The 24,509-nt window shown below is 42.9% G+C and overlaps 1 long non-coding RNA gene across 1 annotated transcript in view; it reads left to right on the top strand.

Moving 5' to 3' along the window:
• Window positions 1-24,086, top strand: part of LOC127483162 (uncharacterized) — a 114,571-nt gene extending 90,485 nt beyond the window's left edge. Inside the window, exon 9 of the long non-coding RNA XR_007909160.2 lies at window positions 15,805-24,086. This is a non-coding gene — a long non-coding RNA (uncharacterized lncRNA). The remainder of the gene's footprint in view (window positions 1-15,804) is intronic.
• Window positions 24,087-24,509: the final 423 nt, after the last annotated feature.

The raw sequence follows: 24,509 nt of genomic DNA on the forward strand, positions 1-24,509 counted from the left end.
TTGGAGAGTTCAGCACATTTGCACCCAAGTTTCCCAGCCCCCGGTTCCTCTTGCTTTCCTCAAGCATGGCGTGCTGTTCCACCTCACATTTTGATGCATGGCTCCCGAATGTCTGCCCTGACTCTGGATGGTCTCTCACCTCCAACACCAAATCCCACAGGGAGCCATTCTCAACTCCTCTGTGCGAGGAGTGCAATGGAATTCTCCCCTCATTGCCCTTCTTTTGTACTCCTTCAGACTGCTACTATGATACCTATAAAATGTTAGTACCTTTTCAGTTAGTATACTTAATTTCTGCTAATGCAAAGCAGTAAGATCCTTGAGGGTAAGAACTGCGTCCTTATTCATGTTTGCATTTTTCATGGGGCTGGATGCATCATAGGTACTAAATCTTTGCTTGAAAAAAAATGAAACTTGAGGCAAGGGCCAGCGCCGCAGCTCAATAGGCTAATCCTCCACCTTGCGGTGCCGGCACACCGGGTTCTAGTCCCGGTCAGGGCACTGGATTCTGTCCCGGTTGCCCCTCTTCCAGGCCAGCTCTCTGCTGTGGCCCAGGAGTGCAGTGGAGGATGGCCCAAGAACTTGGGCCCTGCACCCCATGGGAGACCAGGAGGAAGCACCTGGCTCCTGGCTTCAGATCAGCGCGGTGCACTGGCTGCAGCGTGCCAGCCGCGGCGGCCATTGGAGGGTGAACCAATGGCAAAAGGAAGACCTTTCTCTCTGTCTCTCTCTCTCACTGTCCACTCTGCCTGTCAAAAATAAAAAAAAAAAAGAAACTTGAAGCAATAAAAAGCAATGGTCAATGGAGCCACCAAAAGATGGGAGAAACCTTAAGGGTGTGCGGCTAAGGGGAAGCAGGCAGTCCAAAACTGCTACATCCTCTGTAATTCCGAGTCTGCGACAGTAGGGAAAAAGGCCAATGCCTATCTAGAAATGTCCTTTTAGGGCACATGGTATTGATAATTTCACATGGTGCCTTACAATTATTTGGCTACATGTTCCAGGTTTCCCTCTCAGATGTTGGCCGTCTTGGCACCTGCCATCAGATACCAGAGAAACAGGGTGTAGCAGGTGCTCAACAGGTATTTGTTGAGTTGAGAGTGTTTATAGTTGTTGATGAAAAAAGAAATCCTTTTTATAAGGAAAAAAGGGAATTCTACCTTCTAGGGTCTCATTTATATCTACAGCAAAGCCTGACTCTGGACAATCACAAATACCCTGTGTATGCAAAAATAAAATGTGAATCCAGGAACATATTTTTTCTAGTTTCTCTTCCTCAGCTCTGCTAGGCATCTGTAGGTTTAAAAGCAGTTCAAAGTGGGGTACGGAGGAAAGCAGTCCACTTACAGTATCTCAGCTGGATCCCCCTCCCTCTGCCCAAGGCTCAAATGCGATTTGGACACCAACACACCACGCTCTGAGCTTTGTGTGAAGTAAATGTCAGGCTGAAATGGGAACCTGGAGCGGGTCAGTCTCCTTTTGTCGAGCTTCTGCTTCTTGTCAAACCGCTGGGCTGCACGTTGTCGCTCTTGTTTGTCACTGATAGCCTATCACAAAGCCCCTTCTGTTAGGGTGCCTACCCGAAACTCCTAGGAGCCAGCAGAGCAGACACACCAAGGTGGAGCCACCTTCCAGAAACCTCCCGCACACAATAGCCGCTGCTGTCACAGCGGCACAATCGACTGCGTCTTAGGGTGGTATATTTTTTCCCATCATATGCATGACAGAAAGTCTAATGGGCCTTGCTAGTTTCTTGAGTAGCTTTTAAGGCCCTATAAAATGGCCCGTTATCAGTTTCATCAGTGTTCCCAAGATGTCCACCTGGATGTCAAGAGAGCCCTGCAGTCACAGGGTGTTTAGTCTTCTCGTCAGCAAGGGGCAGCTAGCAAGGGGCTGAAAAAATTAGGCTGGGAAACTTTTTGCACCCTAGAAGGAAGATGCAATAATAATGGCACTTTGTCGTGAGTTAATATTCCTCCAACTCCCTTTGGATCAAACTAGTGCTTTTATTTCACAACCTTTAAAAAAATGGAAGGATGAAGTAGACTATATTATATTGTATAGAGCTGGACCATGTGCCTCGATAAAGAATCTGTATCACTTTTGTTAACAATAGAAATATTAAAAACATGACATGATTTGATACCCAATTTTGGGATATGTAATTCCTTAACTTACATTTTCTTCCGGGATAGAAGAATAGTGAAATGACATTATAATGAAGCCATTTTTAAAATCACCACTGAGACTTGTGAGTTTGTGCCATTTTCAAAGGCTGAAATATTGATGTAAAATGGAAAAAGCTTTTTGGCATGCAGAAAGAAAAATAATATCTGACCCAGGTAATGCAATCCCTCTAGCAGAGCTTCCTGTAAGAAGCTAAATGATTTTTGCATATACTAGCTCCTAGTAATATTTCCTAGAATTCCTAATCTTTTGGTTTTTCCTCCTGAGGTGGAAAATACTATTTAGGGCTCCTTACTAAGTATAAGGTTTTAGGAGTCTCCTGTTTTCTGTTCTTATTGAACATGATTCTCCATCATGAATTCAACCATGAGGACTAGTTTCTTTTTTTTTCCCTAAGGCTAGGGGCAATTGCCGTCAGTCTGGGGTCCCCTGTCATCTAATGTCAAATTGGATGGGGTCACATGTTCCCAGGCCTTGGAGTCGGTGCATCTTTGCTGCTGATCACAGCATCCTTGTGCAGGGACGGCACCTTCTCATTCACTCTTGCATGTTGCTAACTCCTTGTCACTCAGGACCTCTGTCACATTGGGAGGCCCGCTCCATTGCCCTCCTCTATGCTTTATGTGTGTGCAAATGCTTGGGATGCTTTTAAACTGCAGGTCGGTGTGCAAATCCTGGAGGCTGCCTGTGTCCCTTGTCCTCAGTGCTCAGTGCGGTTCTTCTTCTCTGGCTCCACAGGGATCTGTCTGCCAGGGACACGGTGCAGGGCGCGGCTCTCCAAGACCCGAGATCCCTGCTCTCCTAATTTGCTCTGTGTGCGTCGTCCTCCCACACTGGGGAAGCTTTCTTAAGTCTTGGGAGAAAGACCTCTCTGAGACTATCATGATATTTCGTGCGTTGTCTCTAGGGATTAGACCAGGAGATCAAAGCAGTAAGATTAGCCACCCTTTCTCATCATGACTTCCTCTCTTCTGGGCAGTGAACTGAGAGTGGATCCAACTGTCTGCCTGGCTGGGCACAAGGAAAAGGGGCAATAGGGTGAGGGCCAGCAATCACACGTAGCTCAAAATGTCATCCTGCCATTGGTGGCACGTTGCTTTTTACTGGGAATGGTGTTCATCCACCTAATCCATAGTGTCATGGGGGCACTTTTATCTGCTTTCTCAAATAAAATCCAGGAACTCAAGCAAAAAGCTGGCATTGCTCTAGCAGCCTTTATTCTTCACAATGTCTGGGAGAATTTGTTTGCTTAGGGCCTGAATCATTCTGTAAATGTCGGTGGTCACATTGCAAATGCCTGTTATATCGTTTGAGATTCTGCTGAAATGATACTTGTTATACTTATTTATGAAAATCATGGTCAGGTGTCTGCAATGCTGGTCTGCATAATCATGCATAGAATAACAGATAAATGTCATGGGATCCTAGGTAATGATCATGAAGACACCTTGTACCAGACTGTAGGTTGAGCTGTGATACAGGACAGTGCTTCTCAGTGGGGTCTCCAGGCCAGCTTTATCAGCATCATCTGGGAACCTGCTGCAAATGCAAGAAACTCTGGGGTGAGGTCTACATATCTGAGCTTTAATAAGCCCTCTGTGTGATTCTGGGAACCTTTGCACTAGGTGATAGTTAATTGGTTCAAGTGAGTGATATTAGAGAGGTGGATTCATTTCTTGAGTCAGTTTTCTCACCTAGGGTTAGGAACTATTCTCTACTTAAGTGGGAACAGAACCCTTTTGTTTTATTCTACTTAGATCCAAGTATACAGGGCTGGCACTGTGGCGTATTGGATTAAGCCTCTCCCTACAGTGCTGGCATCCCATATGGGTGCTGGTTCGAGTCTCAGCTGCTCCATATCTGATCCAGCTCTCTGCTATGGCCTGGGAAAGCAGTGGAAGATGGCCCAAGTCATTGGGCCCCCTGCACCCATGTGGAAGACCTGGAAGAAATTCTTGGCTCCAGGTTTTGGATAAGCTCAGCTCTGGCCATTTAGGCCAACTTGAGAGTGAACCAGCAGATGTAAGGCCTCTCTCTCTCTCTTTCTCTCTCCCTCTCTCTCTCTCTGCCTCTCCTTCCCTCTGTGTTTAATTCTGAGCTTCAAATAAAAAATAAATCTTAAAAAAATGAACCAAGTATCAACACATTCCCTTGGTTTTCTGGTTATAACATAGAACTTTGGTCTTATCCTTTGACTTATAAAGAATAGGAGCATGGCCAAATGTTCTATTTATGGCACATTCCATAAGAGGCAATATGGCAATATAGGTAAGGTTGCAGGTTCCCTGGAAAGACAGTCTGTGGTCCAATCATGAGCTCCACATCTTAATCTATGACCTTGTCAAGGTTTCAGCTTCTCAGTGCCTTAGTTTTCTCATCTGTAAAACGAAGATCATGCTGTAATAATCCCTAACTCGTAGAGCTAGAGTGAGAAGACATTCAGGAAAAGAGATGACACAGGCTGGATGCTTACAGTAGGACTCAGCATTTGTTAGTGCTAATAAACGTTAGCATGTTTTGAGTCAAGTGCATGCTAGGTGCAGTTCAAAGTGTCAGAGCAGAAACAGGTATCATATCTGCCTTGAAGGAGATTGTTATTAAAAGAGGAAGAAACAGGCTTGCAAACTTTTAATTTATTTTTATATTTTTTATTTTATTTTTTTTTAAGATTTATTTATTTCTTTATTTGAGAGGTAGAGTTACAGACAGAGAGAGGGAGAGAGAGAGGTCTTCCTTCCGTTGGTTCACTCCTCAGATGGCCGCAATGGTCGGAGCTGTGCCGAGCTGAAGCCAGGAACCAGGTGCTTCTTCCCGGTCTCCCACATGGGTGCAGGGGCCCAAGACTTGGGCCATCCTCCACTGCTTTCCCAGGCCACAGCAGAGAGCTGGATTGGAAGAGGAGCAGCTGGGACTCGAACCAGCACCCATATGGGATGCTGGCACCGTAGGGAGAGGATTAACCTACTGCGCCACAGTGCCAGCCCCTTAATTTCTTTAAAAAAAAAAAAAAAAGGTCTATTTACTTATTTGAATGTAAGAGTTACAGAGAGAGGGAGAAAAAGAGCGAGAGTGAGAGAAAGCGAGAGCGAGAGCGAGAGCGAGAGAGAGATAGAGAGAGAAAGACCGATCTTCCATCCACTGGTTCACTCCTCAGATGGCTGCAATGGCCAGGATTGGGCCAGCCAGGAGCCAAGAGCTTCATCCAGATCTCCCATGCGGGTGCAGGGCCCAAGCACTTGGGCCCTCCTCCACTGCCTTTCTGGGCCACAGCAGAGAGCCGGACTGGAAGAGGAGCAGCCAGGACTGGAACCAGCATCTATATGGGATGCCAGCGCCGCAGGCGGAGGCTTAGCCTATTTATGCCTCAGTGCCAGCCCCCATGTGATATATTTTAATCTATCTGAACTACTTAATTTTTTAAGTGTCTCTTTCAACAGTTTAATTCTTTATGTCTCAGAAGTGTTAAATATGAGGAAATAATACTAAAGAAGTCATATGGTTTGCCACAGGGGGAACCGCATGATATTCAAACATATAGCAGGAGAGAGAATTGTAATTTAAGGCCTTGCCATTTTTCCCACCTCCCTTCCATCTCTGCTGCATTGAATTAACCACATTGCCATCTTCTCTCTTAAAACAAGCAAAAACTCAAAAAGCAAAACAGAAAATGAAAAAGCACCAAACTCACTGCTTTCATCAAAGAACTCTACAGAGTGAGAGAGGCCCTCAGAACGGGAACCCGGAGCTCCTGTGTGCTCGTGCTGGGGCTCGGATTCAGTGCAGCAAGCCGACTCTCTTCCTGAGCGTCAGTGCTTCCCTTCCTCCTCCCTTTCTGCCATTTGCTCTTTCCTCCTCCCATCTGTCGCTTGATCCTTCCTCGCTCTTTATTTATTCAAGAGGTAGAGATACACACACACAGAAACTGAGACAGACAGAGAGGGGCTCCCCTCCTCTGGTTTATTCCCCAAATACCTACAACCATCAGAGTAGGGCCAGGGCCAGGAGGCAGGAACCCTCCCACGAGGTTGGCAGGAACCTAATTATGGTAGCCACCACGTGTGCCTCCCAGAGTCTGCACTGGCAGGAAGCCGGAACCAAGAGCTGGAGCAGGACTTGAACCCAGCTACCTTGATGTGGACACAGGCCTCTTAACTGCTCGGCTAGGCGCCTGCTCCTATCTTATCACTCAAGTCTCAGTCATTTAAAATGGTCTCATTCATTTGAACAGTTTCTCAGTCTCATCCAAAGACTCAATTTATTGAGGCAAAGAAGTAAAGAGTAAGCTATTTATCATTATGTAATAATTTATTTTATAGGTTTTTATATAAATAAATTTAGCTACATGCTATCATTTGTGCAGGAAATATACTTTTCAAAGCAAAAAAGAAAAAAGCAAAGAGAAAAATTATCTTGTTGGGGAGCAAAGGATTTTATTTTGCATCACGTCTTTGGAGAGGAAATTAATCTTTCACCAGCCTTGCATAAAAGCCTGTATTTGAGGGCACATAAGGCAGAGGAATCAGTGACGGCAGGATTTATCGGCCCTACTGATGGGCTGAAATTAATTAGCAGGCATACGCTGCCTTTGAAAACAAAGAGCAACGCTGATTGGCTCTCCAGTTATGCCCATGGTGGAGAAATGTGTAAACACATTGTATATTTCCCTCTGGTTCTGACACTGACACGATCCATAGGTCAACAGAGCAGACAACATTTCAACTGTTAGAAGATTTTTTCCTGAGTCTTCTGGGAATGGTAAAACAGGATACACTCTTTTCTTCTCATTTCCCTTCGTGAAAGGTGCTCTCTTCTTTGGGGAACACATGATAGTCGCTGGGCACACAGATAGGTCCTAACAATGCTGTCCTGACATTTAAGCATTTCACCTGCTATGCAGTACAGGCTGTTTGTCCTTTTAAACTTGGCTGCTGGGCCAAATGCAAAGGAACCACTGTGTGACTTTTCGCTTATCTTCTGTACGCAAGCCTACAAAGTTAGTGCTTGAGTGTGTCAGGTATCACCTAGGGACTTAAGAATGAAGCTTTTTACAGTTAACTCAATCCCATGACCTGTACTACACAGCCTTTGATTTGAAGGCAGTTGAGTTAACCGCCAAGACAGCCCTCTACATGAATCGGAATCAAATTTACCTGGAATGTGGGCACACAATAATTCCTGGTCTGCTACATAATGGCTTTAGGCATACTCCATTACACACAGGAGTGCATTTGCTGGTGGGAAATAGCAAGGCTTTTCTCCTCGTATGAGGGGACTTCAGAAAGTTTGTGGAAAGATGAAACTGGATGATACATTTGGTGCAAACAGTTTTTTGAAATTCATGTGTATTCAGGATCTTCTGAAAATCCAAGGTAAGTGGATATGATGAAAAAACTATGCATGAATTTCAAAACTTTTTTGTATGCCAACAAACTCATCTTTTAATTACATTTTCATACAAACTTTTCAAAGTACCCTTATATATACTGCCTCAGCAGGGCTGGTTTTCTGATCATTCTATCAATAGCAACAGAAAACATGAGGATATCTAGAAGTAATGACACTCATCACTGCCTATGTCTTTGGTGGGTCACACGGGTAGCAGATCAGCAGAGTGGGCCTCGTGTGTCCTGTCTCATACTGCACGTGCATAGCAAATGAGCAGGATTCTTTTTAAAAAAGTATTTTGTGTTTTTAAAGATGTGTTTATTTCTTTGAAAGGCAGAGTTAGAAAGAGAGAGAGAGCCAGAGAGAGAGAGAGAGAGCGCGCTTCCATTCCATCCACTGGTTCAGGATGAACCAGGAGCATGGAACTGCATCTGAGTGTCCCACGTGGGTAGCAGGAGCCCAAGCACTCAGGCCATCTTCCTTCCCAGGTGCATTAGCAGGGAGCTAGATCCGAAGTGGAGCAGCCAGGACTTGAACTGGCACTCAGATATGGGATACCAGTGTCGCAGGCAGTGGCTTACCCTGGTGCACCACAGTGCTGGTGCCTGACCAGGAGTCTTTGCTTTTGTTATCAACGTGAGGTTCTTGGATGCTGTAGTTGTAGAAATTGACAAGTGGTCAAACCTTAACCCAGAGGAGGCTTGCTTGGGGCTTATGCACAAGCACAAGGAAGACAGGGTAGTGTGGTGAGGTTCCACCGACTCGCTGCCTGAAGGGGGCTGAGCAGGGGTTGTAGGGGCTTGGGGAGCTGTGCCTCATGCGCTGGGTCTCTGGCTGGCCCCGCTCAGCGCCTGGCACTTTGGTTTGAACCTGGCTGGGTGCCCCAGGCAGGCTCTGTTGTACTGAAAATGGCAGGGTCGTTAAGTCCCGCCTCCCCAGCAAGGCCACCTCTCAGTCAAGTGGGCTATTCTTGGCAGGCACCGAGGCTGGGAAACCCCCTAACAGTGCCGAAGGGGGTTGGGGGGAGTGTCTTTGGCCTTGGAGTTTAGGAGCTTCTCGCTCTCCATTGGCTGGGAATTGGGTGGAGTGGTTTGGGGGTTGCAGCTGGGCAAATGGATACCCAATCGGGTCAGAGATGCTGGAAACCTGGTCAGGTCGGGATGGGCTTGATTTTGTGAATTCAGTCAGGCCTGTTTCTCACCAACTCCTTAGGTCCACTTTGACTTTCAAATACACGTTTCCTTTCTTCTGGCCAAAGCTCTTCATTTGTTCTTTAAAAATTCTACTTCAGTGGCAGGTTTTCTTCTTTGGAGAGACATTTCGGTAGCCTCCCAAGGAAATTTGGCTTATTTTTAATTTGAGTGGTTTGTCAAAGAGATTCTATATTAAGGGTCTTCTCAACCTCAGGAAATAAACCAGTTTCTACATCTGCATTGTAGCAATATATATTTTAATATTAATACTGATCCTCATTTAACTAATAGCAGGCATCAAGTGTTAAGATAATAAACTCATACTAGTGTAGATTGCAATAAAAGTATAAATCCTATCTTGGATTACTAGCAAAGAGACAAATTTTTTTCAAATATAAAGTTGCAATCTTTTAAGCACTATAACATGGTTGAAGTACACAGAACAATGAACAATTTGCTGTATAATCGCAATGTAAAGTTGATAAGCTAAACTAAAACACCATCTATATGAATATATTCACAAAATCATAATTGAATATATGCATAACCCTCATTCCCCAGGAAACACAAGGAGTTAGCCTTGCACTATGTGGGCAATTCTTTGTTAATAACTAGTTGAGTTCTCTTATAGACTGTAATTCATTTGGAAAAGGGGCACATAATACATAATATTATGAGGGAAATTTTAAAAAATGACATGATATGTACTTGGGCTTCTTATTCCTGTTGGGATCAATTTGGGAAACTTTCTCAAGTCAAAGAAAATCTTAAGGAAGAACTATACATTTGTATTACACTAGAATGAGAAATAATGTAGGGTTGGTGTGGTGGACATTGGGTTAAGCCTCCTCCTGCTATGCTGGCATCCCATATAAACGCTGGTTTGTGTCCCAGCTGCCCCTCTTCCTATCCAGTTCTGTGCTGCGGCCTGGGAAGGCAGTGGACGATGGCCCAAGTTCGTGGGCTTCTGCACCTGCATGGGAGATATAGAGAAAGCTCCTGGCTCCTGGCTTCAGATTAGCTCAGCTCTGGCCATTGTGGCCATTTGTGGAGTGAACCAGTGGATGGAAGACCTTTCTCTCTGTCTCTCCCTCTCTCTGTCTGTAACTCTACCTCTCAAATAAATAAATAAATCTTTTAAAAAAATAAATCATGTGTGGGGTTGGCATGGTGGCACAGTGAGTGAAGCCACGTGAGACAGCAGCATTCCATATGGGTACCTCTTTGAGTCCTGGCTGCTCCAGTTATGATCCAGCTCCCTGCTACTGCACCTTAGAAGGCAATGGGAGATGACTCAAGTGCTCTTGGCTTTGGCCTGGTCCAGCCCTGGCCATTGTGGTCTTTTGGGGAGTGAACCAGTTGATGGAAGCTCTCTCACTCTCTCTCTGTCTCTCATTCTATCTCTGTATGTCTGCCTTTCAAATAAATAAATATTTTTAAAAAAGAAATAATGTACCTGATAAATAAATAAAATTTGTTATGTTTTAGAATAAATATTTAGATAGCAAGGATTTTGAGTTTCAAGCACATAGTAAATCATCTTTAATAACTATGATATATGTTTTCAAAATTCTGATATTACAAGTTGTTAGAATTCTTGCTTTTCATCATTCGGCATTTTATTTATTTTTTTTAAAGATTTATTTATTTACTTGAAAGTCAGAGTTACACACACACACACACACACAGAGGTCTTCCATTCGCTGGTTAACTCCCCATATTGCCACAACAGCTGGAGCTGTGCCAATCCGAAGCCAGGAGCCCCTTCCAGGTCTCCCACATGGGTGCAGGGGCCCAAGGATTCGAGCCATCTTCCACTGCCTTCCCAGTGGCTTAGCAGAGAACTGGATCAGAAGTGGAGCAGTTGGGACATGAACCGGCGCCCATATGAGATGCTGGCACTGCAGGCAGCAGCTTTACCTGATACACCACAGCGCTGGCCCCAGTCATTCAGCATTTTAAAACCAACTCTTTGGAGCAGGCATTTAAGCTAGTGGTTAAGATGGCTGTGTCCCGTATCAGCTATGTGGGTTTCACCAACTCTGGCTCCTGCATCTAATTTCCTGCCAATGGAGACTCTGTGAGGCAGTGGCGATGGCTCAGTTTACTTGGTTTCCTACCACCCACATGAGAACCTATATTATTTTCCTGAACCCTGGCTCTGCCCCAGCCATTATGGGCATTTGGGAAGTGAGCAGTAGATGGGAGCACTCTCCCCCCCCACCCCCACTCCTGCTTCTCAAACAAATACATAAATTTTTAAAAAATCTTTGAGACAGGAGTAGCTTCTTTTTCTTTAATAACAATTTAAAATGCACTTTGATGCTGGACTGCTTCCCCTAAAGACATTATGACTGATCAAATATATTACACAGCCATCATAAATTCTGGTGAGAATATTTTCCAAAGGTGGTACAATGGTTTGCATGTATGTGTCCCTTAAAAATTCCTATGTTGAAATCTTATCATCAAGGTGATAGTTTTAGAAGATGAGACTTTGGGGAGGTGATTAGTCCTGGAGAGCTCTGTCCTCATGAATGGGATTAATACTCTCCTAAGACAGGTGGAGGGAGCTAGCCAGGCTCTTCAGCCATTTCATCTCCTTTGCCTTGTGAGGACCCAGCATTGGTTCCCCTGTCCCCTCCCACCACGTGCAGTCATAGCGTTGGCCTCCTTGCAGAGGACATAGCAACAAGGTTCCAGCAATCTGCTGTGGGCCTATATAAAGCATGGGGGAAGGTTGGCTTTGCTCTCTGCCCACCCGCTTTTCCTGGGACACTTGATCTACAGCTGTCAGTGCTTCTGGTTCTCATGTCTTGAAATTATCACAAGTTTTCCTGGGGTTCCAAGTGGCACACAGCAAATCATGCGACTTCTCTGCCTCCATAATTGTGTGAGTCAATTCTTTATGCTAAATACCATTCTCTTTCTAACCTCTTCCCTTCTTCCTCCTCCCTTTCTTCCTTTCCTTTCTTTGCTTTCTTCCTGTCAAATCTATCCATCCATCCTGTTGGTCTGTTTCTCTGGCAAAGCCCAACTAATACAATCCCTATTACTAAAGCAACTGTATCACTGCTAAAACGCCCTTCAGGCAAGACCTTGGAAGGCAATATACACATGATGCCATATAATAACAGATAATCACTAACATTAGATTTTATATCATTCCTCTGAATGGCTCTTACAATCAGCAGGTGACTAAGTTCAATTCTTACACAGGTCTAGACTACAGAACCAACTGCCTTATGATTGTGATAGCTGTTTAGGGTGGTTACTCATTCATTGATATTTGGTATGAGTCCCACTACTGTTAGGCAGCAGGTGTTGGTTCTATAATCTCTGCACAAGAGTCAACATTCTTCATTTTGTTTTATCACAGTCAGTGGCTTCTACGAGTGGGTAAAATTTTATAGTGCTGTGAAACGGATTGAAAGGCATCAGAATATTTCTGAACAAAGTTTCCCAATAAAAATAGCTAACATTTCTTAAGTGTATACCATGTGCCACAGTGCTAGATATTTTATAAGGAGTATCTCATCTTATACCTATGACTAATTTAATCCTTCAATCAATCATTATAACAATAAATATATCTGTTTTATAGAAGAAAAATGGCTATAGTAATACAGTTATTAACTAGTTGATTAGAAATTCAAATTCAGGTTTTACTCCAGAATATCTGTTTTTAAGTGCTATGTCAACACCAGGCAATGAGCAAACATTAGTGAGGCTCTTTGGATGAGATTAGAACTTCAAATGAAATGAAGCTTATTGTTGAATAGATATTAGCAATAGAATTAACGTAGGTTGAAGGGATAGGAAACAAGATTAGAATTCCGAGTTGTGGTTCAATTGAACTGGATGTGACAATTATAAATAAGCATTTTTTATGATCCATTTTCTTTTTTTTAAATTTTTTATTTAGTAAATATAAATTTTCAAAGTACAGTTAATGGATTACAATGGCTTCCCCCCCCATAATTTCCCTCCCACTCACACCCCTCCCATCTCCCGCTCCCTCTCCCATTCCATTCACATCAAGATTCATTTTCAATTATCTTTATATACAGAAGATCAGTTCAACATATATTAAGTAAAGCTTTCATCAGTTTGCACCCACACAGAAACACAAAGTAAAAAATACTGTTTCAGTACTAGTTATAGCATTACTTAACATTGGACAACACACTAAGGACAGATCCCACATGAGAAGTAAGTACACAGTGACTCCTGTTGTTGACTTAACAATTTGACACTCTTGTTTATGGCGTCAGTAATCTCCCTAGGCTCTAGTCATGAGTTGCCAAGGTTATGGAAGCCTTTTGAGTTCGCCGACTTCGATCTTATTCTGACAGGGTCGTAGTCAAAGTGGAAGTTCTCTCCTCCCTTCAGAGAAAGGTACCTCCTTCTTTGATGGCCCCTTTCTTTCCACTGGGATCTCACTTGCAGAGATCTTCCATTTAGGTCTTCCTTTTTTTTTTTTTTTTCTCTCCAGGGTGTCTTGGCTTTCCATGCCTAAAATACTCTCATGGGCTCTTCAGCCATATCCGAATGCCTTAAGGGCTGATTCTGAGGCTAGAGTGCTATTTAGGACATCTGCCATTCTATGAGTTTACTGTGTATCCCGCTTCCCATGATGGATTGTTCTCTCCCTTTTTGATTCTATCAGCTAGTATTAGCAGACACTAGACTTGTTTGTGTGATCCCTTTGACTCTTAGACTTATCAGTGTGATCAATTGTGAACTGAAATTGATCACTTGGACTAGTGAGATGGCATTGGTACAAGCCACCTTGATGGGATTGTATAGGGATCCCCTGGCATGATTCTGACTCCACACCATTTGGGGCAAGTCCGATTGAGCATGTCCCAAATTGTACATCTCCTCCCTCTCTTATTCCCACTCTTATATTTAACAGGGATCATTTTTCAGTTAAAATTTAAACACCTAAGAATAATTGTGTGTTAATCACAGAATTCAACCAATAGTACTAGAACAAAACAAAGAGAAAATATTAAAATGGATAAAGTATTACATTGTACATCAACAGTCAGGACAAGAGCTGATCAGGTCACTGTTTCTCATAGTGTCCATTTCACTTCAACAGGTTTCCCCTTTGGTGCTCAGTTAGTTGTCGCTGATCAGGGAGAACATACGATATTTGTCCCTTTGGGACTGGCTTAATTCACTCAGCATAATGTTTTCCAGATTCCTCCATCTTGTTGCAAATGACTGGATTTCGTTGTTTTTGACTGCTGTATAGTATTCTATAGAGTACATGTCCCATAATTTCTTTATCCAGTCTACTGTTGATGGGCATTTGGGTTGGTTCCAGGTCTTAGCTATTGTGAATTGAGCTGCAATAAACATTAATGTGCAGACAGCTATAAATAAGCATTTTTTAAAAAGATTTATTTATTTGAGAGAGTTACAGGGAGAAGTAGAGACAGAGAGCGAAAGGTCTTCTATCCAGTGGTTCACTCCCCAAATGGCTGCAACTGCCAGAGCTGAGCCATCCAAAGCCAGGAGCCAGGAGATTCTTCCAGGTCTCTCACGTGGGTGCAGGGGCCCTAGAACTTGGGCCATTCTATGCTGCTTTCCCAGGCACACTAACAGGAAGCCTGATTGGAAGTGGAGCAGCCAGGACTTGAACTGGTGCCCATATGGGATGCCAGCACTGCAGGTCAGGGCTTTAACCCGCTGCGCCACAGCACCGGTCCTAAAAAACATAAATCTATCAACACATAGCAAAAACTGATGTTCTAATCGCCATGCAATTCAGTGTAAAAATTCTATCACACTCAAAGCAATTGTTTCAAATAAAGGAACTGCAGAGAAGCTCACCAAGAGTGTATAACTGATGAAAGTAGTTTTCTACTGCCCAGAAAAGAGTATTGCAAATACAAATCAGAATATTGATACTGCTTTTAAACTCATGATTTTACTCTGAAGAAGTTGGGATGAACTCAAAAAGAAAATGCTTCAAAAACAAAAAAACAGCAATACAATTCAAATGTCTGGAGAAAGTTGTCTGGACATGGGCAATTGTAAATGAAATAGTCTTGACATAAAGGCCAATTGTAAAAAATGTTGGAAGGTGGCTATAAAATTAAAAGCATTATAAACATGAATTAAATATTTTCTAACACCAGATTCATAAGTATAAATCCCTATATGATCTGATTTATTGTAAACTCTTACAGTATGACACCAATAAAACCATTCTATATCAAAAGGGACAAACCTTAGTACCTTCCCCATATGCCATGTGTGAGAGGCAGTTTCATGCACCTGTTGTGGGTGTGTTTTCTTTACTAATGCAGGAAATTCATGTATGGAAAAGCCACATAGATACAATTTATCTACGGTTTAAAATCTTTTTGCATACATAGTTAGTTCTAGATTATCAGGATAGCTAAGTCAGAAAAAAGTGCTATACAAAAGGCCAAAACAGGTATAATTTTTAAAAGATTTGAAAGAGCAGTTTCTGGAAGTATTACAGAAACTTATTACTTTGTTTTATGTGTGCAAATATCAGATATGAATAGATAATGAAAGTTTTGATCATACTCAATAGTTCCATTTATTTTCAGGGAAAACACTAGTGTATGAATTTAGACTAAAATTTATATCCACACAGTCTTTGCTATCTGCGTGTGTTGAAAAGTAATATATTTTATATGAATAATATAGATAATATCTCAACACTTAAACTAAGCATACTGTTTTGTAAATTAAAAAATAAGAGTGTGTAGGAAAATAGTGAAATGTGGAGAAAATGTCTAAGACCTGCCAACAAGGAATAATACTATTCCACAATTAATTCTACTACCATGTCTGACATGGCCTGGATATGAAACCCTATCTCGTACGTACGTGTCCATTTGCATCATAAAAAGGCAGAATAAAACTGCTTACTTTGTGACAGGAAGTGCCAAGAGGTTTTTCCTCACTATTTTCCTAAAATGTTATGATAAATATTGCTGTTTTTAACAGGATCCTCACACTGATTGATGTCATTTTTACCAACTTCTTCTAGCTTCCCCTTGAAGAGACCTACTGAAGCCTGTGGCCGAAGAATTTGAAAGTGTTACCCCCAAGGATTGAAACTATTGTCATTTTTTCCCTCGAAATCTCTTGCTCCTTAGGGATTGTTTCTCGTTTAATTTATTGCTCTGTGTTCTAAAAAGCAGAGAGAGATTACAAACTCCATTTTGCAACCGTATTAAATATAAGTTATGGTAAATTAGTAATACCTCTTGAAAAATCCCTGCTACGAACTCCCATGGCGCTTCCTTTGGGGGAAGATAACTCAGTTGTGTTGATGTAAGGGTTCTGTCTCGTTCTTTTCAACATTCCTTTGATGTTGTACTGCTCTGTTTGTAATAGACTGTTATTGCCCTAGATTGAGTTTGCAGAGTGAAGGTAAATCGCTCGTGATGTGATTGTGCCTCCACAAACTCAATATTGTTCACAGGGCCTTTATAACTCTCAGCTCCCTCGCAGCACAGCAGCCTGCATTTTCATTTTTACCTTTTTAGAAGTTGATTCTTTGTTCTGAAGCTGAAAGTATGTGTGCTGACCTACACTCTCCAGTGTTTGTTCTGTGAAACCATAACTCATAAGCAAAGAGAACATTGTCAGATGGGTTTTTTTTTTTGTCTTTTTCTGAAATTGTTGATTTTATTGGTGATCTTTTTCATTATATTCCATTAGGTATCCTACCGAGTTATTGAAAAGGCATTGCTGTTGGGAAAAGCTCGACTCAAATATCTATCCAAGTTCTAGTTGGAAGGGTTTTCTAAGAGTACATAATGACACCATTGAATGTGAGTCTCCCGAGGAACCCTTACCAACCCTGAAACTGTCAGATAAAGGTGACTTCCCTTGGTGGCAGAACACACATGTGAGACCTTGGTGATCAGTAATATAAACAAGGAGAAATCAAAATTATCATTGGCCTGCTTGATGGACTGCGGAAGCTTGCTTTATGTAATGCTCTAAGTTATTACTTGCTTCCTTTGTCAAATTTCTTGACAAAAGTCCAAGATTTTTCATTGGAGCAGCATTCAACCCAGTTTTTTTTTTTTTTAAGATTTATTTTATTTTTTTGAAAGAGTTACAGAGCGATCTTCCACCCATGGGTTCACTCCCCAAATGGCTGGGGCAGCCAGAGCTGAGCTGATCCAAAGCCAGGAGCTTTTTTCCAGGTCTCCCATGCAGGTGCAGGGGCCCAAGCACTTAGGCCACCTTCTACTGCTTTCCCAGGCCATAGCAGAAAGCTGGATCAGAAGAGGAGCAGCTGGGACTCGAACTGGCTCCCCTATGGGATGTCGGCGCTGTAGGCCGGGGCTTTAACCCACTGTGCCACAGTACTGGCCCCCTCAACCCACCTTTTAACTGCTTGTAAAACAAGGTAGCATGAAAGCTATGGTTTAGGGATTTATTTTACTTCTTGGCATGTACCCCGTTGTTACTATTCTTTTTCCTTTTATTTTAAAGGATGAGACTTATACTGTTTTGGAGTGATTATTCGTTGACAAGAAATTTTGAGTTAAGAAGGGAAACCTACAAATATAAGGAAAAACTTTATATTACAGTAGACTGGATTTAAATAATTATATGCATTGAGTATTTTATATTTCTGAGGTAGCTAGTAATTATCATTCTAGAAAAATCAACATTGACTCTACTATAAAAATGTTTCATTTTTCTCTTCCAAGGTAGTAAGAATAAAATCAGTGGTTTTTCAGTCCCTGGCACAGATATGTCAGAGCCTGTAATATTTGCATTTCTGCATATCTTCTTCCCATTCTCTCCTGGAGATCCCCTTTCTCTCTAGGTGTCCTGCGAAGGAAAGCTCTACAATGACTTGGGAAGGGACTCCAAGCATAATTTATAGGGAGAAAATTTCAGAAGGACTCTGCTTTGAATGTTTCCCGCAAGACTGTCATTGAAGCTAATCCCCGTGGTGAAGTAGCAAGAGGTGGGACCAGGTGGCACCTGTATGGTGTGATTAGGGCCCTGCGTGGAGCAATTGGGTTACCGAGTTGTTTTGATCGTGGTCTGTTTGAAAAGCTAGTGTGGTTCTGTCTCTTGCACACACCCCTCTCTCCGGGGTGATGGCTTGTGCCGGCTCAGAACTCTGCAGCAAGAAGGCCTTCACCACATGCAGCCCCTTGAACTTGGACCTCCAGCCTCCAGAACTGTGAGCTGAGCAAGAGCTTATTTTATTTTTTAAATAAATTCTCTGGTGTGTGGTCTTCACTGAGACATGAGGTATTCCTATGCCCAAGCTAAAAGGAGGAATGTATCGTACAGTGAGAATGGGTTCATCCTGAATGTAGAATTCCTGAGTTAGGCAGAACCTTTGAGGACCTGAGATTGCAAATGGAAGGCTGTTGGGCCATAGATGGGCTATAGGTGTGTTTTATTTGTTATCTACAAGGCTTTTTTCTTCATATTACGGATGCTAATGTTTAAAAACCTGAGTTTTCCCTTGGAATGTGGATTTCCCCTTTTGGAACAATTGGAAGGTGGACGCTCTGGAGACACGGGGCTGGCGTTCTCACAGGAGTCTCTGCATGGCTGGTGCTGTCTTTTGTGGGCTCCGCCCTCCACCTGGGCTGCAGTCCTCATTTCCATTCCTGTAGGCACCTGAGTTTGTGGCAGCTGTTTCTAATCTAATTCTAGCAAGTTCTTCAACCTCTTCACATTGTTCAGCCTGGCCCCTGGGCCTTGGCACGCCTCACACTCAATTTCCAGCTATACCAGCTATACCATTCCCTCCCCTTGACTTGTTTCAGTCACTCATCAACTGCCCTAAGTTCTAGTGATTGTATTTTCCTGGGGACACTTGGAGGCAAGGACTGTCTTTGCATCCTACAGAGAGTGACTTTCAGAACAATGCTTGAATCTAGTAAGTTCTCAGATCATGTTTGTGGAGTTAAATTTAATTAAATGTTTGACCTTGATCATCAAGAGAAGAGTTAGGACAAAAATCCTAGAGGTTCTTAACCTTTAGTACGTGTCTTTTTTTTTTTTTTTTTTTTTTTTTTGCTTATAATGGTTTTGTTTGTTTATTTTAAAAGGCAGAGTGACAGAGAGAGAGAGAAAGAGAAAGAGCTTTTTCTATCTACTGATTTAATTTCCAAGTGGTTCTAATGACCAGTGCTGGGCCAGCCCAAAGCCAGGATCCAGGAACTCTCTCCAGGTCTCCATGTGACTGATAGGGGTCCAAGCACTTGGGACATATTCTGCTACTTTCCCAGGTACATTAGCAAGATTGGAAGCAGAGGAGCCAGGATTCGAACCAGCTGGTCTAGCAAGTAGTAGCTTAACCTACCGTACCACAATGCTGACCTCATATCATTTTATTTTTTTTCAGGTTAACTGCCTGAATTTTACATGTTCTTCCAAATATTATATTTTATTAATAATAAATGAGAAAGTTCCTCTTCCTATCATTGCACATATGGACTTTCCTTAATAGGAAGGCACTTCAAACATGGAATTGATAAGTTTATTTTGATGCAAAAATTTTTGGTATCCAGGGCAGGCTGTGATACAGCAGCTTAGCCACTACTTGGGGCAACTGCGACCCATGTCGAAGTGCCTGGGTTCTGATCCTGGCTCCTCTTCCGATTCAGCTTCTTGGGAGACCACAGGTGATGGCTCCAGTACTTGTCTCCCTGCCACTCATGGGGGAGACCCAGATTGAGCTCCAGTTTCCAGGCTTCAGCCTGGCCTAGTTCAGGCTGTCGCAGGTATTTGAGAAATAAATCAGAGAATGAAAGATCTGACTGTCTCCCTGTCTGTCTCTCTGCCTTTCAAATAAAATGGAAATAAATAAATAAAAATTAGAAAGTAATTTTTCACATCCCTGAATAGCTTTCGTGATATTTATTCTCCACAAACATTTCAGAGACCCCCGTAGAGTTCAAGATGCCTCCTGCGCCGATGCTGTCACCTTTCCACGTGGGGCGCTCCCACGCTCAGACACAGGTTTTAGGAGGCCCTGGGATATTTTCTGGAATCTGAGTATTTTATGTTTGCTCTCTCTACTATTGGGTCTTTATATTTTTAATCCCTGCTGTAGTAGTTTGGATTTTATTTATTTCAAGAACAAAAATCACAGAGTATGGTGAGAACTGAATGGAATAAAAAGAAAGCTGCTAGTGGGTGCTGGCTCATGGTAGCTGGTGGGAATTATTTTATTCATTTTTTTTTAAATTTTAAGACACCTTTATTTCTCTTTACTCTTTTCTGGAGGGAGGATAAATACTAGTTCATGTGAGACTAAAGACATAAAAGATACAGTAAGGCAGTGTTGATTAGCTGTTACTTGTTTGAAGGTATGAATCCATTGTAAGAACCTATATAATCCACAGTCTGTGCAACTATACAAAACTGTAATTTAACTTACAGTTTGTATCTGTTAAATAATTGAAATTTGATCTTTCTATCCAAGTGGACAAGGAAAAACAGTAGAGGATTAAAGAGCAAAATAGTTGAAATGCATAACAGAGAGTAGATGATGTAATAGCCATCATTCACTGCAATCATTTTAAGATGAGCTCTTAAATCATAGCTTAAAGTCTTTGGCTGAAACCCCATCCCTACCTTCTACCTACACATTACCTATTAGCAACTTAGCATCATTGCCTCCCTTCCCTATGTATGCAGCCTTGTATGGAGGTGGCAAGACTCTCGGGAACTACCTTCCCAGATACCTGCCAGCCGCACTCTGGGCCTCCTGGGAGATGCGTTCCTGTCAGGACCTGAAGGTGAAAGACAGGTACAACTCATGTGTGTCTTTCCCTGGCAGCAGCAGGGCACATGCGGGCTTCTGTAAATGTGAGATCTTGCAGAAGCCTTCCAGCCACGTTTCCAAGAATCTCTTGACTTTCCTATATCTAGAGCAGTCTCTGCTGTCCTCACTAATTGGAGAAATAGCCAGCAGGGCACCATTTAGTAAATTCACCTTTGATGTGGTCAGATATTTGATGTGGTCAGATAGTTAAAATCAGGATTCTCCAGCTAGGAAATGGCGTGAGTGAATGAACTTCTTCAGAATAGGAAGAATATATCTTTCCCCAAAGGAAAAAGCATTTTTTTCTAGGAGAAAGATAATGAAGCAACAGGTTTCTGTTAGATCACTTATAAGAATATATTTCCTTTTTATACAAGGAAGCTACTCACAAGTTAAACAATGATTTAAAAAAAAAAAAACCATGTTATTCTGACAAGAATATTCATGATAAGAATATTTGAAAGGTATAATGAAAAACCACAAATATTTCCTGCTCCCAACCTCAGTTTAACAGTAAAGTATTCTGTACATCATAGAGATTAAGCCAGTATTTACCAATTTAGAGATAAAGACCAAAGTGCCTTGCTTTTTGGTGCAATGTGGTATATGTGAACAGTATTCCTCACGTGAGCTAATTCAGATGATGTTTATTGTTTGACTTTGTGGGGTTCCATCAATGTACTGAGCACTATGGAAAAATCTAGACTTGGCCTTGGTTTTTGCTCAGTAGGTAAAGATGATGACAAGTTTTCGCCCGTTGGCTTTATGTTAGTTTGAATTTCAGCAAAATTGCTATCACAAACTTATTTAAATTGGCCTGGCATACAATAAATAAATTTACCAGTGTTGAGTCAGAGTCACACTGTGCAAAAGGCTGGAACACTGAGGTCTGCTATTGTTGAGTTAGATGATTAGTAATTCTGTGAGTCACCCCCAAGTCTACAAGTCAGAGCTGTCTCGATTGGAATTCCAAGTAATTCTTTGGAATGATGGTTAGTTATAGCAATTGCATGCTTCTCTATGTTACATTTCTTTTTCTAAAAAAAAGATTTATTTATTTAAAATATGGAGTGAGAGAGAGGGAGAGAGAGAGAGAGAGAGCTATCTCCCATCTGCTGCTTCACTCCCCAATGCCCCCAACAACTGGGATTGGGCCAGGCCAGGCCAGGCCAAAGCCAGGAGCCCAGAACTCCATCTGGGTCTCCCACATGCGTGGCAGGGACTCAAGGACTTGGACCATGACCTGCTGCCTTCCATGCACATTAGCAGGGGGCTGACTTGGAAACAGAGGAGCTGGGATGTGGGCATCCAAGGTGGCGGTTTACCCTGCTGCACCACAACGCATGCCCCACTGTTACGTGCACCTGCACCCCCTTCTGGTTTGCCACCATATGTGAAACCGCATGAGGCCCTCGCCCAGGAAGCTGAGACGATGCTGGCGCCATGCTCTTGGACCCCCCGCAAGGTGAGCTAAATAAACTTCTTTGTGTTATAAAGTACCCGACTTCAGCTGTTTTGTTGTAACAACTGAAAATGGACGAAGACAGCCTCTCAGAGAATTTAATATTTGAGCAGTCCTTTGAGGATATGTAGAAGATGGGGTGAAGAAGATCACAGGTGATGGAGTAGTTGAGGAGCTGAGAGGCCCAGATTGGTTTTTCTTTGTGTCTTGGAAAGGCTTGGAGCAAGGAAGACCAGAGGCAGATAACAAAGCCTTCAGCAAATGAAGAGTGCTAGGAAGACAGCCCAGCTGAATGACATGAGCCTGAGAGCTACTCAGTTTTGTTTGCTGTGCTTAGTTTAGGGATTTTATATTATTCTTAAAACAAATGCCAAGAGTAATGATCCAGGAGTTGTATCACAGACAACCATCCCAGAGTCAAGGACATCAGGCCCAATGATAAGGCGTAAGGGACGTGAGAGATGAAAACGCCATAGGCAGAGCTGTGGTGGCCATGAGAAAGCATCTAGCAGACCTGTAGCTACAGGGAGATTATTGAATCAAGGGCCCCAGTTGCTCAGCTCTGACACCAAGGCCCGGCTTCCTGTGGACAACCACCACCCTGTTGGAGTATAGCAGAATGCTAAGACAGAAAAATTCCAGGGAGATGTGGGCCTACTGTGATGGCCAATTTGGGTGCAAGGACTCCCAATCTAGCCTTTTGAATCCCTCCTTCATCTGTGTGACAGCCTCATCAGCTTCCACCCAATCTTCCCTTTCTTTCTTCTTCACTCCATGTCACACCTGCATCGCAGTCTCAAGACTTTCCCAGCTTTTCTGGCTAGCTCGCTCTCCATCTCTCACACAGTCATTGTCCTTAAGAAAATCCTTGCATTGTAACTCAGCCTTGAGGTGTATTTCTCTGAAGAAACCAAGACACAAATAGACTCTAAGGGGAAGTTCTCTAGTTTGAGCAAGCAAGTGCAGAAAAGGCACAACTAATGGAGCTCAAGGGAGTTTGCTGATTATGGCTTCACAGTTCTTGTGGGCAGATGGGTTAGGGTTGAGGAAGGCACGTGTTCTGAAAATGATACCCTTGGTATCATCTTTTAAAACAGTTTGTGTACATGTTTTCAATTATAAACATTATGGCTTTTTTAAGGATTTATTTATTTGAAAGGCAGAGTTACAGAGAGATAGAGGCAGAGAGCAGAGTGAAAGCAACTAAGCAAGAGAGAGGTCTTCCATCTGCTGGTGGGAGCTATGCCAATCCAAAGCCAGGAGCTTCTTCTGGGTCTCCTGTGCGGGTGCAGGGGCCCAAGGGCTTGGGCCATCTTCTGCTTTCCCACGCCATAGCAGAGAGCTGGCTCATAAGTGGAACAGCCAGAACTCGAACCAATGCCCATATAGGTTGCCAGCACTGCAGGCAGTGGCTTCACCCGCTATGCCTCAGCGCCAGCCTCCCATTATGGCTTTTTAAAACATGTTCTTCCTCACTGATAATACCCGAGGTCTCTCCCCGTTCTTCAACAGGCACCACCTCTGAATTCACTCTTCCACTTCCTTTGGGTGTAGCATAGACAAATTGCATAGCCTTCCCTTCTTAGGATTTTGCTCTCAAATCTTGGATCTCGAATCTTTGAATAGTTTGGACTTAGAACCAGAACTACAATGAGGCAAACAGGGCTCCTTGGAATGCAGTCTTCAGAAGCCACATGTCACCACTGCATTTGTTGGACCCTGAGAGTGAGTGCCTCCTTAAACATTGTGCCCCATGCCCCTCACTGGCCTTATAGTAGTCCTGTCCCTGTGGAAGCCACTCAAGAACTTAGTGGAGAATACAGAATTATTTGGAAGAACTCCCAGTCCAGAGAAGTAGGCCAGTCCAAAGCCTTTCCTCCTCTGCTCAGGTGCTAGGAGATTGACCGCAGGCCTCGGTTCACAGGTGAGGCAAGGCAATACATGCTCGCTCTTCTTGCCTTCTCTTCAATCAACAAGAATTTCATACAAATGAACTCCCATGAATGTAGTAAAAAAAAAAAAAAAAAAAAAAAAAAAAAAAAAAAAAAAAAACAGGCTCAAAGATATTTTTGTCAAGCAGATGTGGAAATTGGAGATAATTCTTTATATTGGAACTTTTTTTTTTTGATGTTAATAATTAGAAAGCTACTTTCTGATCTCATAATACCTGCTGCCTTAGGTTGTTAATCTCTGCAGTGTTTTTTTTTTTTTTTTTTTTTGACAGGCGGAGTGGACAGTGAGAGAGACAGAGAGAAAGGTCTTCCTTTTGCCATTGGTTCACCTTCCAATGGCCACCGCGGCCAACGCACTGCGGCCAGCGCACCGCACTGATCCAAAGCCAGGAGCCAGGTGCTTCTCCTGGTCTCCCACGGGGTGCAGGGCCCAAGCACTTGGGCCATCCTCCACTGCACTCCCGGACCACAGCAGAGAGCTGGCCTGGAAGAGGGGCAACCGGGACAGAATCTGGTGC

The sequence above is a fragment of the Oryctolagus cuniculus genome, chromosome 8 (genome assembly GCF_964237555.1).
Source record: "Oryctolagus cuniculus chromosome 8, mOryCun1.1, whole genome shotgun sequence".
Lineage (NCBI taxonomy): Eukaryota > Metazoa > Chordata > Mammalia > Lagomorpha > Leporidae > Oryctolagus > Oryctolagus cuniculus.